General features: G+C 38.0%; 1 long non-coding RNA gene across 1 annotated transcript; it reads left to right on the top strand.

The window, feature by feature from the left end:
• The first annotated feature begins 3335 nt into the window (after nucleotides 1-3335).
• On the top strand, nucleotides 3336-5151 carry LOC147417281 (uncharacterized). Its single transcript, XR_015187404.1, has 3 exons — nucleotides 3336-3875; nucleotides 4759-4852; nucleotides 4923-5151. It is a non-coding gene; the product is annotated as an uncharacterized LOC147417281 (long non-coding RNA).
• Nucleotides 5152-5459: the final 308 nt, after the last annotated feature.

Consider the following 5459-nt stretch of genomic DNA (forward strand, 5'->3'; position numbering starts at 1 on the left):
ATAGACAAATTATATGTATATCAAGAGGTATTTACTACATAAATAAGATAATATTAATTAGACACATTAACCTACAATAAGAACCATTATAATACCCCTTCTATAGATCTAGATGGATAGAGTCCACGTATGTATACAGCTCCATATGTTCATACAATATCAAGTTTACGATAACTAAGCACTAGACTTGCCCTATATATCTCACAAGATAATAGAAATTAGACAAATATAATTATGAAAACTCTATTTTAGTTGCATGACGTGATGTAGAACATGTGCAAGCTACAATACAACCAACACTCGACAATAATAGCGGCACTCCTAGTCTAGTTGGATAGTGATATACGATATAAACACTAACCTAGAATATATATTTTACCCCTTGCATAGTTCGATAGTGTCCCTACATGTATTCATAAATAAATGGATAGTGTCCCTGCATGTATCTAGTTACCCTTATTATCCCTACATGTATACATACATATAATTTTCATTTTTTGTTGCAACAAAGATACATGTTTTTACTATTTATGATATACAATATAAATAGTGCTTGATAATAATCATGGTGCCGATGCAAGATAACAATTTCGATACAGCCCAATCTATTTCATAAGAGACTTAATTAGGCTATGGTGATGATAGAGAGTCTAAGTAGGAGGCTCAAATAATGGACTCATGATAAATTATAACAATCCAAACTACCACATTGCCGTCAATGTCTAAGATAATGTGTATGTATATGTGTGTGGAGATACCTCACTCAATATGTATGTATACATGTGTGGAGATATTAATGTGGGGAGCTGTAGTGAATTAGGATAGACATATTAACCTATAATAAGAACCATTATAATACCTCTTCTATAGATGGATAGTTTCCATTCATGTATACATCACTATAATACTATTTATGATATACACATTAACCTATAAGAACGATTATGGTACCCCCTGAATAATTGATAGCATACATGCCTATCGTTCCATATGTACATAGAAGATCAAGTTATAGATAATGAAGCACTACACTTGCCATATATATTTCACAAAATACTAAAAATTAGACAAATTATATGTATATTAAGAGGTGTTTGCTACATAATAATTTTAATATATGTGAGTCACGATATAGTCTAGTTGGATAGTGGATAGTAAAGTCATTACTACACTCAAATTGTTTTCTACTCATATCAACATAGCCTAGCATGATGCTCCCACATCTTTGTGATTGCCACCCTAGCCTGCCCACTCTGGCCAAGATCCAATACGATTTCGTGTAAACGTATAGGATAATTATTACATGAATAGGATAATTATTACACTATCCAATCAGATAAGATGATAATAATGATAAGATGTTTATAATCCATGCAATTACCTACAAATATAATGCATGATAATAATGATGAAACTGCATGTATGGTATAGTTGGATAGTGAGATAGGATATAAACAATAACCTACAATATGTTCATAAAATATCAAGTTTTTGATAACTAAGCACTAGACTTGCTCTATATATCTCACAAGAGAATATAAATTAATATTAGACAAATTAGACTTGTCCTAGATGGTAGTCTAAGTTTACCAAAATACCCCTACGATATGACTACCTTCTCAAGATACCCCTAAAATTTCCAAAACTCATGAGACACCTTTTGTTTGTAACTCCCAGAATATCCGTTACTATTCTATTTTACTGCTAATCTAGATGGGCCGGACTTGATCTATCCATCTATTACATTTCTAAATTCTACGTCATTACATGACTTATAACGTTTATAAGCTGGTGATGTTATAGATTGATGTCGAATTATATTTGCAATATTAAAGAAATAATGTAGTATACTACTTGATCCTTAATATCTGATCTGCTAGTAACAATAATTGGCCCTAGATGCTAGTTTAAATGTTAAAATGTCTATTGGGCCATTCTTTATAACATGTGCGAGCTACAATATAAATAGTACCTACATGATACCGGAGTATAGCACATAGCTATATAGTAGGATCCAACTGAAAAATCCCTAACCCGTTTTTGACCTAGATGTTGTTAAACAAAGTATACTATATCCCTATAATTACGTCGCAATTCTCCATAACCAAATGTAATCCCCTTGTCTAGTCCGAAAATTCCCCCTTGCATAGCGCATTAATATTACCAAGAGCTCGAACGAAGAAATGAATATCTCAATAAGTCAACACAGCTAGTCTAGTTAAATAGTGATATATGATATAAACACTAACGCAGAACACATATTATACCCCTTGTATAGATCGATAATGTCCCTACATATTGTATACATGTATAGATGGATAGTATCCTTGCATGTATACAAATTATTCCTGTAAAGCTACATGTTTTGACGGTCTACAATTATATACGATACAACAAGAACACGATAATAATTATGGTACCATGAGTTGAGTAGGATAGTGAGTTAGAGATGCGTCCCGCCGAGTGCATAAAGGGGCTAGAGGCACTTGTCGTTTTCATGTGCTGTAGGTGCTCGTAGATGGCACACGACAAATTGAGCACATAAGAATTCTCCAGCCATCCAATGCGCAAGTCATAGAAGAGCCGGTGGAACAATCACCCCCGCAGTTTCTGGAAAGTTATTTTCCTCTTTTGGCCGCTTGCGACCCGCCACAAGTAGTTTGCAAAGCAATGCTCTGTAAAAACTCGTATTGAAGCAGAATTTTGCAGCATCTCCAGAGCTTTTGTCCAGCCCCTCCAAGCGCTGCAACCAATTCATGGGACTCCAAAGTTGGGCGCTTGTAGGGGCTCAAGGCCATCCATGCGCTTGGCATGACGGGGCTCTTAGCATATACATATAAGGTCAAGAGGTAGTAGCAATGTTAGAAAAAAAATCGGGGTCCAATGTATCTTAATCGGTTGAAATACTAAAATCCCGATTACATTTTGAACTTGCCTTGATATAAACCGGGAAATTTACACAGGTAATCACTGGCAAAAGCTTCAAATTTTGACCTAAAAACCAGGAGAATTTCAAGTTTTTCCTTATTTCCTTGGGTTAGTAAAAATGTATTTTTCTAGCCTTGGGTAGTAGTGTAGTTGGCCGCAAATTTTGACCTGAAAACCAGGAGAATCTCCTTATTATGTTTGGTTAAGAAAAATGTATTTTTCTAGCCCTTGACTCGGAGGCTCCACATGGTGCTAGGCTGCTAGCTGCCACCAAAGTCGTGCTGTAATGAATACTGAATTTTCGCTGCCATGAACGGACCCACTCGCCAGCATGTCCCGCCCAAATGGCCAGCAGCGCACACACACTCTCTCTCTCTCTCTCTCTCTCTCTCTCTCTCTCTCTCTCTCTCAGCTGCGGCACAGATAGCCAAGCCGCCATCGCTTGTATTTATCGTAGGTGAGGGCGCGGTACACTAGCACCCTGCAGGCCGCTATCGCTTGGATTTCTCGTAGGTGAGGCGGTACACTAGCTGCACCCTGCAGACCGTCATCACTTTTAATGCTCTCTCTCTCTCAAACTCTCGTCCCAGCTCATGTGTAGGAGCTGCAATTAACGCTTGGAGCAGCTCTCTCCCTGTCTATCAAAATCCCAGCTCATGTGAGCTCATGTGAAGGAGCTGCCGACACCTGCCGCCCTCTTTCAGCTTGTTTCAGCTGAGCCAGTATAGCAGCCAGGCCGCTGTTATTGCAGAGGAATCCCCGTGCAGGTTGTGTGGGACAACGTCGTCTACGTTCTTTCTGTCACTGAACGCTTGCATGGTCCATGGCGAGAAGGTTGCCCAAATCAGTTGTGGAGGCTTCGATTCGACCTCTTGAAGAAGACATTGCCTGTCGCATTCCTCCGACTGTAAGCATTAAGCCCCTCGGAGTTCTCTGAAATCGACGAGGTGCATATCATTATCTCTCCTCTGGTTATCTCTATTGTTGGGATGATTTAGATGTGGCACTTATTGATCAATCTCCTTAATCTCACTATGCTCCCGATTCTGAAATTAACAGTGCATGAAGAAGCCTTGTTTTAGTGTAGCTTAGTCCCAAATGCCCTACTCGCATGAGTAGATGGGCTTAATTATCGAATAAAAAAAGCTTTCTTGTAGGTTGCTTGAATGAGTTATACATGGCTTTTATCTGTAAGCATGTAATCCATCTACCTTTGGCTTAGCATTTTATCTCTCTTTTAAATTGTAACTGATTTCGGACTTGATTTTTATTAGTTAAACAAAGTTGCCCATGCTTCTAAAAGAGTGGCTCACTAACAACTTGATGTAAGCATGAGTTTTCTGTGCCCCCTCTTGGACTACGTACACAACGCAAATTTTCTTCCTAGTGGGGTTATCTACAGTCAACGGGCATGTAACTCGTTATAGAAATCTTCCTAGGTACCCTTCACATCCTATATGTTGGCCACCCCTCTCACACACTGGGAAGCTCTCCCCTCCTCTCATCCATGGCATGCCGGCTCCTCTGTTTGACTTGATGGCTTCCTATTGTAAACTTGGCTCGTATAAGCCGTCTCACCACGATGGCAACTCCCTCTGAGAACACACACATGTATGTTGTCTAGTCTCTAGGCCTAATTTTGCATCTAGAAGATGTTCATCAAGCTTCTTTCTCTCTCTCATTAGTGACAAAAACTTGATTATCATACTCAGTTATCTCGCACGACATTTTGCAATATCTAGAGATCGGGGAGGTGTTCATAGGGGGGATTTCTATGTCTCTACTAAGTAACTCAGAGGAGGTAAATGTGATTCCTCGTGCATATCTTAGATGCAGAAGGGATGGCACCAAGAAGATCGCCAGAAAACATAAGCAGACATCACTGGCCATGTGCCACAGTTGGTTGATACCTGGAACCAACTAAGTAAGTCTTGTGAAATACTATGTAAGTGATTCACGAAAAGTCTTTTACTAATGTGTGACCTGTTTTGTAGGTATCTAAAAGCATGGACGGGTGATACGATGCATCACATATGGATCGATGGGACTTATTTTCAATTTTCAAATTATTTTATTGAGATTGAAAGAAATAAGGATTTCAATTATATGTAGATGCGTAAAGTCTTTGTTCAAGAATTCAAATCTCTTTTAAAAACTGTCGATGAAAGCTTGTATTTGATGACTCAAGCTATTTGAAAGTTAATTGAAATTGCTTCAAATGGCATTTGGCAATTGTCCATTATGTATTACTGGTCAACTTTGAGTTGTTGTGAAGCTCTCTTATAGTTGTCATATTGTCACTCTAAATTTTTATGTGGCAATCGACAATATGTATCGTGAGAAATGAAGAGGTAAAATGTACTTTAAAATAATCTTCTTATACTTTGAAAACAATCTTCTTGCTTGTGTTAAGAGGTAGAACATGCAATCTTTGTGTATTACGAGAGAGTGATAAAGTAGGCAAACATCCAAACATCTATTTCACAATGTTACTATGCTACTTGCATGTGGTAAGCAATGATAATAACCTT

The sequence above is a fragment of the Adiantum capillus-veneris genome, unplaced genomic scaffold (genome assembly GCF_014529385.1).
Source record: "Adiantum capillus-veneris isolate H3 unplaced genomic scaffold, ASM1452938v2 Hic_scaffold_290, whole genome shotgun sequence".
NCBI lineage: Eukaryota > Viridiplantae > Streptophyta > Polypodiopsida > Polypodiales > Pteridaceae > Adiantum > Adiantum capillus-veneris.